Raw genomic sequence first — 10329 nt, 5'->3', positions numbered from 1 at the left:
CACATGCTTAAGAACCGCATGCCCACCTATGTAAGAATGTTTGATCATAGAACATTAAAATTTGTGATCTAGAAAGAGTTGAAAACTCTACGAGATTGAATGCTTATTGGAGCTATAATAGACTGAGAAATGACTAGCAATTCAAGAATTCATCAAGCTAGTCATTGATGGGTGGCGGTTCCAACACCGGTCATTCCTTTGACTCTTTTGGTGAAAATAATTTATATCTCTTGACGTGCTCTACACTAATATTTAAAAGGACTATGAGATCAAAAGATGAGAGGAAAAAATTATTCATGTATATTTCTTCAATATTTACCTTCCATATTTTTTTTTAAAAAAAAATCTATTTGAAGTGAAAGGATTTGTAAAAATTATAATGCTTAAATAATCATGTTTTCTACATAGTATTTTCTTAGAGTTTAATTTTTTGAATTTTTTTGATTTCTTTAGAATTAATCTTAAAGCTTTTATAAAAACATTTATTGATAAACATACAGTGCTAAATATGCTAGTTTCTACTGTGCTTCGGGTTGGATATTCTTAAAACATAAAAAAATATTTATATCATTAAAAATTTGCTGGTATTATCATTTAACTCAGTCAATTTTATTTTTATTTTATTTTATAATAAAAAATCTAAAAATTAATTTATTATCAATCAATACTTAATGATAAAATTCAAGAAAAAAACCCTATACTAAATAATGGACGAAAAAATATATTAAAAAAAGTACTATAAAATTTCAACCCAACTCTTTAATTAATATTTAATCAACTCATCAAATCCGCAATTTCTATTATAAACTTTATTGGTTTGATTTAATTGTTTTTATTGCATGATAAAAAAACAAAAATTGATTTAGGAGGATAAACTTAAATAAACTATAATGCTTAATTTTGTAACTATAATGCTTAATGATTTAGGAGGATTTGTAAAAATTATAATGCTTAAATAATCATGTTTTCTACATAGTATTTTCTTAGAGTTTAATTTTTTGAATTTTTTTGATTTCCTTAGAATTAATCTTAAAGCTTTTATAAAAACATTTATTGATAAACATACAGTGCTAAATATGCTAGTTTCTACTGTGCTTCGGGTTGGATATTCTTAAAACATAAAAAAATATTTATATCATTAAAAATTTGCTGGTATTATCATTTAACTCAGTCAATTTTATTTTTATTTTATTTTATAATAAAAAATCTAAAAATTAATTTATTATCAATCAATACTTAATGATAAAATTCAAGAAAAAAACCCTATACTAAATAATGGACGAAAAAAAATATTAAAAAAGTACTATGAAATTTCAACCCAACTCTTTAATTAATATTTAATCAACTCATCAAATCCGCTGTCACGACCCGATCCCCGGATCCATGACCGGCACATAGGCAAGGTTCCCCTCCAAGGTTCCATACCTATGTGAACCCAAACTTACACACAAACTTATCCTAACTCAATCAGAGTTCAACGCAGCATTTATAACAAAATCAACTTCATAATATAATTGAATTGTCTTAATACAAGAGTTTATATAAGTTCAGAGTTTTGGAGCACTAACTAGACATAAAGGAAGGTACAAATTACTACCAAAAGAGCAGGTTCTGAAGGTCCAACAAAATGACCTGCTATCAAGCTATAAGCCTGAAAAGGATAAATAATGAGATGGTGAGTTCAACAACTCAGTGAGTAGATAACGTTCAATATACACACACGAGGTAATACAGCAATGAGCAATATATATACAAGTATGGATTTAGGTTCTTATGGAAGTGTTCTCAAAATGGCCATAACAAGAAGATCATATGGTAAAACTCGTCAGAAAATCAAAATGCAATGAGCATGAGGCTCCGTACTGTGGGATGATCAGTCCACACAGGTTGGTGACTCCCCCGACCAACTAGGGTTCAGATACGATGTGCACAAAGACTAACACTACCCTGTTAGCATGGGTATTCTGACTGACATACCATAGGTTCATAATCATAATCTAACAAACATATTCATATCTCAAAACTCAACTCATGACATCAATCAAATGAGGAGCTATCAATTCAGAAGTCAATTCAAAATATATGTTGGTTCATATCAAGAATTCAGATTCAATAATTGATCATGCTTTATCAAAACAAGGATAATAATTAACATATATATTATCAAGAAGCATGATCCAATTCATATTAGCAAATCAAATATTTATAATATTTCTCATGCATATGGAAAATTATCCACTCACCTGACTTGAAAGCAATAAAACTCAAAGCTGATATCGAAGAAAAATCCTACTGACGTCCCGCCGGTAGAATATCAGGATTATCTGAATATAAAGGAGACATATTTAAGAATGACTCAAAAGAATATATATAACCTATTTAATACACTTATCTAAGGGTGTATTCCATAACCCTAAATGTTTTTGAACTAACTAGTTATCTTTCCTAAAAACCTAACATTTAACGGTTTTCCCGAAATCTAATCCATAATAAAGCAATTAATAAAATTGGTAATAATTCACTAAATAATCCTCAATTATTCATCAAACCAATCTGAAAAAGATAATAGTACAGCTAGGGACTAATCTGGAATTTATCATATTTTTAAGGGTCAAATTGCAACTTTTGTCAAATTGGAGGACCAAACTAAAATTTATCATAAATCCATGAATATACTGAAATTATGTCCATAATTCATCCTCATTTCTGTCCAGATCATCTCATTATACTCCAGGGACCATTCTGGAATTTTACCAAATTTTTAGGATCAAATTGTAATTTTTGTCAAATTGGAGGACCAAATTGAAAGTGTTAAATTCTCTTATCTATACAGTAATTCTGTCCATAATTCATATGTTATTCTGTTCAGAATCTTGGAATAGGCTCCAGGGACCATTCTGCAAATTTTCCAAAGTTTGGGGACTAAACTGTAATTTTCCAAAATTGAGGGACCAAATTGAATTTTCGTCATCTTCAACCTCCAACCCAGAATTTTCACAGAAACCTACTGTTCTCCACTGATTTTTAACTCAACATTCACCATTCAAACAAAACTATAACTCAAAATTATCACAATCTTCCATAATCAACTAAATCATCAATTAACCACAACAATCAACCCCTAACATTCAATTTAATTCATCAATTAAACTCAAAACACAAATTTCATAACCCTAACATTTATCAAAACCGAAATTAAAGCTAAAGAAAACATATTATATACATTAAAGCATAATCTTACCCCTTTTTATTTATTTCCTCCAACTCCTTTCCTTTTTCCCTTATTTTCCCCTCTTTTCTCTTCTTCTTCTTCTTCCTCTTTCTCCCTTCTCTCTCCCATCAGTTTTTTTACTCTAAATTTTCAGATCTCTTGTTTTTTTTTTTTTTTTCTATTTATATATATTATGTATTTATACAATTACTACAATACCCTTCATTTAATTATTCCTACATCTTAAGCCTTCAAGGGCTTTATTGTATTTTCCTACTTATTTATTCAAAACATCACATCCGCAATTTCTATTATAAACTTTATTGGTTTGATTTAATTGTTTTTATTGCATGATAAAAAAAAAACAAAAATTGATTTAGGAGGATAAACTTAAATAACCCCCCCCCCCCCACACACACACACACTAAACAATGAATATATATATATATATATATATATATATATATATATATATATATATATATATATATATATAAAGCATGAAAAAAAGGGTCAAGAAGGCCCATGTATATAAAAAAGAACACAATCAAACAAAGACAACAGTTTATCTGTGTTTAATTCAAAGAAATTAGAGCGTGCTCCCCAGCTCAAACCCATGACCTCGGACCTGCCGTACACGCTGATCACTGAGCCAAGTCACAGAAGTGATTTAAGATGATGAAAAAAACATATATCAAGATGTAAGACCGACACCACCCGTTTTAGTTTTTTTTAGCCTAAAGCCATTTGATTGTTTGGTCCGTGTGATTTACATGCAGGAGGCCCTTCTTTCATATTTCCCATGGATGTGGGATTTAGTGTCCATCACTTCATGCCTTATGCTCATGTAAGTGCCTCCCTATTGGCCTTGTTTGGTTTATAAAGGTTCGTGCTGATATGCATCCATTCCAGGCATGGAGGCTGTAGTCCGAAAGCAGGGGTCTAGGCTTGATAAATGAAGAATGGGCAAGCTCATTTTCCTCATCAGAGGTAATGGGATGTGTTCAAATTGAACTTCTCGTATGTTCAAGGTCAGGCTGCAGATAGGCCAACGATGGAAGTCCATCATGGTAATTTAAGTAATTTCATTTCTTAAATTACCATTTAAAGTCCACTTTAAAAATCACAAAATAGCATAATGCTTCTGTTGTGCACTCTCATATCTCCAATACAATAAAAATATCTTAAACATAACTTTTCTTTAACAAAAGTCTTACCATCATCGTAACTTTTCCTTCTCAAACTCCCACATCGCCACTACCTTGGGCCTCTTAACAGAACCAATTGTTATTTCATCATCTAACTCTCGTGCCTCAATAACCCGAGTATGATCCATTATAGTGTACACGTGAATTCTAATAGCTTTAAAGAGGTGGCTATTAAGACCCCAAACAAACATTTTGATCTTTCTTTCCCTAGTCTATACCATATAGCCAGCATATTTAGACAGTCATGTAAACTCCACATCATACTCTATCACAGCCAAGTCACCCTAAACTAGCTTCTCAAAAGCGTAGGACTTGGCATCCCTCACACTCTTTGATAGAAAGCTCTCCAAGAACATATCCGAGAATTCCTTCCATGTTATAGAAGGAGAATCAGCTACTTTTTCTCTTCTATTCGAATTATACTAGTTAACAACCACATCTCCTTCAAGTCTAAAGGACGCTAAAATCACTACACGAAGATCCGTGCTTCCTATGGCCTCACACCTCCTCCACACCGCATGTATCCAAGAACTATTGGGGGTCATCAGAATCATTTACCCTCTTGAAGGTGGGAGGTGCTAGCTTCAAGAACTCAGATAGTGGCACCTTCACTTCATGCATTATCTGTGAAGGTGCATACCTGTTCCTTTCTCTCTCTGCCATGAGGTTGGTCAGGGTTTGTATAGCCTGACCAATCCTATCACCACTAGCAGAGGTGCTTCCCTAGTGGATTCCTGATCCATAATCGAATTCCTGTCTTCACCTCCTCCTCCTCCTGACTACACAATTCTGAGCCTTATCCTGTTGGGGATTCCGACGTCTGTGGTGTACTGATATCTGCTCAAGGGAGGGGAAGCACACTGACACAATATTTAACGTGGTTCGGCAATTCGCCTATATTCACGGGAGAGAGTCCATATTATTTAGAGATAGAGAAAGGATACAATAAATACATTGAGGAAGATCACTCAACTCCCAGCTCACACACTCTGTTGCATATGGCAGCAACTCCTCTTTCTCTCTTCTTCTCTTCTCTTCACGTTCTCACACACTCTCACACTCTCACACTGCACTCTCAAATATAAGCCTCCTTTATAGGCATTTCTTAGCAACCTTCTCCAGCACATGGAGGGGACAATAGGTCCTGAAATCATGCCACTAATTGTGGCACTAGTGGTGCTTCCACTAAGCCACAATTAGTGGTGGGGTATTGCCACAAAATAGCAATATCCTAACATATCCTTCATAAACAGTGGTAGAGGTAAGTCTAAGAAGTTGTTGACCTCAACTTGGTCCAACTTTTTAGAGGGTTTCTGGCCTTAACCCCCTCATCTTGGGTTTCTAAGCTGAACCAAAAGAACCTTATCAGGATCATTGTGCGACCTCGACTGACATTTCCTACACGTTTATCCCTCGATATATTCCTAATAAGAACACACGTATGACAACCCAACAATAAAAAGAGTTCAAGGAAGGCATACAAAACATGGAATTGAAGCATTCAAAGAAGAATGATAGCAAGGCAAGACACATCCTAAGCTCTACAGTTTACAAAGTTTACAAAACAGAGTTTTAGTAAAAAGAAAAATTTCGATAAAATGACAAGTTTTACAAATTCTGATATCAACTTTGTCACGTCTCAATTTCCAGGTCCATGATCGGCAACGCAAACGTAGCACCTCAAGGTGCCCCGCTTGTGTCAAGCCTCAAAATTTACACATTTGATATTATAAAAATCATAAAATAAAATATCCAAAAAATAAGAAATTCAATAGATAAATTAAAATTTGACTCTTTCATAAATAATTCAAAACAAATTCAAAACATAATTAAAATTATTTTGTGGAGTATCTATGAATAACAAATAAATAATAAATTATTGGCCTTGAGGAACAAATGAGGCATATCCACTTAAGAAGCAAAAAAAAAGAAGCCAAAAGAACCTGCTACTAAAATTAAAATAAAAACCTGAAAAATATGAATGGAGGGGTGAGTCCAAACACTTAGTGAGAGATGATAACTATAATACATGCTAATATACATTTTAAGATAAGTGAATATGCAAAAATCAAGTATCGAACGAAACATATATATCAAAGGTATCATATTAAATGGTATGCAAAAGAAATATACATGTCAGAACTACATATCATATTACTGACATCCTACTCGTCAGCCAGGGAATACACACACACACATACACACACATATAATGTACTGAGTACTGACACCTTACTCACTAGCTAGAAAACAAAATATCATGTGCACATAGGTTAACTACTCTCTGTTAGTGTCACGACCCGAATCCCGGGTCCATGACTGGCAAAACAGAAATAGTGTCATGAGGACACCACACCTATGCTAAGTGTCAAAACTTACATATCATAAAACAAATTATATAAAATACGTGTTACATTACAAAATACATTACATTTCATAATAGATATATAGACTAACTACTAGGTATACAAATTATATCACATCAGGTTGGGACCTCTCTCGCCAGCTAGGTATATATTATATGCACATAGACTAACTACTCTCTATTAGCATGAAGTTACTAACAAGTCATATATCAAGGTATAATAGTTATTCACATAATTATCAAATCAATTTATATCATATTGAATATAATTTAGTTCAACAGAATGCAAGTACAAATTCAATAATATATAGATGAGTACTTGGAAAATAAGCAACATACATAAATATTCAAGAAATTAACTAGTTATACTTATCATATAATCAACATATATATTTATTTATATTATATACATATTAAAGATTATCTCACTCAACCGAAAAATATAGAACTAAAATGAATATAAGATGAAAGACCCGAAAATCCTATTAAGGATCGTTAGAAGAACCTACAACAAATATAAGGAATATACTTAAAAATAACTCAAAATAACACAAATAAAAAATTCCAATGCATAAGAGAAAACCAGATTTAGTCTCCTAATTTTAGGGACTAAAAACGATAATTTTCCAAAAATAGGGACTAAAACGTAATTTTACCAAAATTGGAGTACCAAACTGTAAATACATAACCATATTGAAATTTAACCCATAAACCACCCTCAATTCTGTCTAGAAATGAATCAGAGACCGAAATGCAATCTTTTTAAAGTTCAAGGACTAAAATGTAAATTCCCAAAATTGAGGGACTAAACTAAAAATATTCCAAATCAATTGTGAAACTGAGATTCATCATCCTTAACCTCATAATAATACTACGTAGAATCCCAAAATACATTTAAGGGTCAAATTATAATTTTTCAAAGTTTAAGGACTAAACTGTAATTTTTTTTCACATATTAAACACCAAAATAAAATTTCATCATCTTCCACCTCAAGACCATGCTATCCAGATTTTCCAGAAAAGTTAAAAAAAATGTCTTAACCCATAACACATCAATTAATCTTAACAACATAAACTTCAAATCTTAAATCAAACTTGACCAACATAATCAATCATAAAACATCAAAATCATACCTTCTTTCAAAACAAAATACTTAAGGTAAAGTGATTGATTTTTTATGTGTTGATAGAAATAAGGATTTTTAAATTGATTTGTTTAATTGATTTATTATGGGTTAAGAAATTTGCTTTAACTTTGCTGGAAAAAATTACAATTTGATCCCTGGAACGTAAATTGAGATTCTGGACAGAATTGAGGATGAATTATGGGAAAAATTTTAGTATAGTTATCTATTTCTGACATTTACAATTTGGTCATCCAATTATGGTAAAATTATGCTTTGGTCCCTGATTTTTAAAAATTATCGTTTTAGTCTGTAAACATAGGAGACTAAACCTGGTTTCCTTTTATGAATTGGAGTCTTTTATTTGTGTTGTTTTAAGTTTTTTTTTCTCTATATTCTATATATTTATTGTAGATACTTCTAATAATCCTTAATAGGATTTTTGGATCTTTCATTTACTATTCCTTTTACTTTTATATTTTCCAGGTGAGTAAGATAATCTTTAATATACATGTAATATATATAAAAATATGTATGTTGATTATATGATGAGTACGACTAGTTAATTTCTTGAATATTTATATATGTTGCTTTATTTTTCGCGTACTCATCTATTCTTAAATTTGTACTTGCATTATGTTGAACTAAATTCTATTCGATATGATATACATTGTTTTGATAATTATACGAATATCTATTATGCCTTGATATAGAACTTGTTAGTAACTTCATGCTAACAGAGAATAGTTAGCCTATATACACATAGTATTCTGTATACCTATCTAGTAAGAGAGACACCAGTCTGTGGTGATTGATCCTCTCATAGTGATCATCTTCGGGTGTCAATATAATGAGTTTATAGATTATTGTTTTTGTTCGATATCTTAGACACTTTATTATTACCTTGTTTTAATTAAGTTTGGATTTTGACAATGTAATGAGTATTATAGATTGTTGTTTTTGTTTTAATTACTTATGAGAAATTTTGAACTATCATTTAATTTCATTATTTTTTAATAATATAATATTTTGAAAGATTATAAAATGCTATGTATTTTTAAATAAATTGTTCTTTGATATATCCATTCTTACGACACTGCTCCTATATAGCTAGTCATGAACCTGAAATTCAGGTTGTGACATAATTGTTTTAGTGCTCCACGTTAGTGATGCACTAAATTGTGTGAGTGCTCCTATCAAGTGGGGCTCTCAATAATTAACTTTTTTTAGGTATGTTACAGTTAGCATAGAGTAACTAAGTACCCTCTATTAGTCTGGAGTTTTTGACAATAGTCTAAATGGGGTAATAAGAATCATGAGCTCAAATAAACAAATAACATGAATATTGTGTTCATGGTTTATCATCAAGATTCAAAATGCAAGCATGATAACGTTTGAACAAATATAAAGGATATATGGTCCATGTTCAAATCAAACAAGCATAGGATGAGTATTTAAGAAGAAAACAAAATAATAATAACAATAACTAATAAGCCTTATATAATCAACAATAACAATAATACTCATCATTTCACACCAACACACACACACACACACACACACACACACACACACACACACACACACACACACACACACACACATGATGCATAATAGAAATTATCCCACTCAACTGAAAAACAAAGCAAAAAGATAAACAAATGCAAAATTGGAGATTACTGAGGCTTGCTAGGAGAAACGTTAGCAGAACCTCTATCATATATGAAAAAAACTAAAAAAAGACTAAAAGCAACATAACATAAAAGATTAAAACCCTAAACTTAGAGACCAAATTGTAATAATAAAGTTGATCTGATTCACTCGATCGATTCCGAACATAATCCAAACTGATTGAACATAATAAACCTAATTAACCGCCACTACAGGGTCAAGCAATTGACCGGATTAACCAATTGGTCGACCAGATAGTTGGGATTTTTAAGATCTTGACCTACTAGTCGAACAATTTATAGAACCCAAAACTAAAAGACATTATGTTCTTCAACAAACCATAATCTAGACATCAACCTAGTTTGTTTTAGTTCAACTAATCACCATAATACATCAATAAATTTCCTTATTTCATTAGATCATCAAATCAATATAAAACCCTAACTTCTTTATTGATTATTCCATAAACAATCCAAAAATAAAAAAATAACATAGAAGGGAAACACTCACTTATTACTTCTATCTTTCTTGAACCCAAAACTTCAAGATAAAAAACTGAAATTTTTTGTTTGATGAGGAGAGGGTTACGACAACCACAAAAATTAGAAGAAAGAAAAATAATTCTCTTACAACTTTTTTATATATATCTAAATTACATCGGTTGGATTTGAGTTAAATTTTAGGCTTGGATCTTATGGCCAAAACATGTATATCACAGTATGTAATCTTGAGAATTGTTTGTGGATGCAT

General features: G+C 31.3%; 1 long non-coding RNA gene across 1 annotated transcript; it reads right to left on the bottom strand.

The window, feature by feature from the left end:
- Nucleotides 1-1485: 1485 nt before the first annotated feature.
- Nucleotides 1486-3380, bottom strand: LOC133699586 (uncharacterized). Its single transcript, XR_009843298.1, has 3 exons — nt 3242-3380; nt 2244-2324; nt 1486-1651 (listed from the first exon to the last, which is right to left on the bottom strand). It is a non-coding gene; the product is annotated as an uncharacterized LOC133699586 (long non-coding RNA).
- Between the last annotated feature and the right edge of the window lie 6949 nt (nt 3381-10329).

Source organism: Populus nigra, chromosome 7 (genome assembly GCF_951802175.1).
Source record: "Populus nigra chromosome 7, ddPopNigr1.1, whole genome shotgun sequence".
NCBI classification, from domain to species: domain Eukaryota; kingdom Viridiplantae; phylum Streptophyta; class Magnoliopsida; order Malpighiales; family Salicaceae; genus Populus; species Populus nigra.
This window is presented reverse-complemented; position numbering and strand designations above follow the sequence as displayed.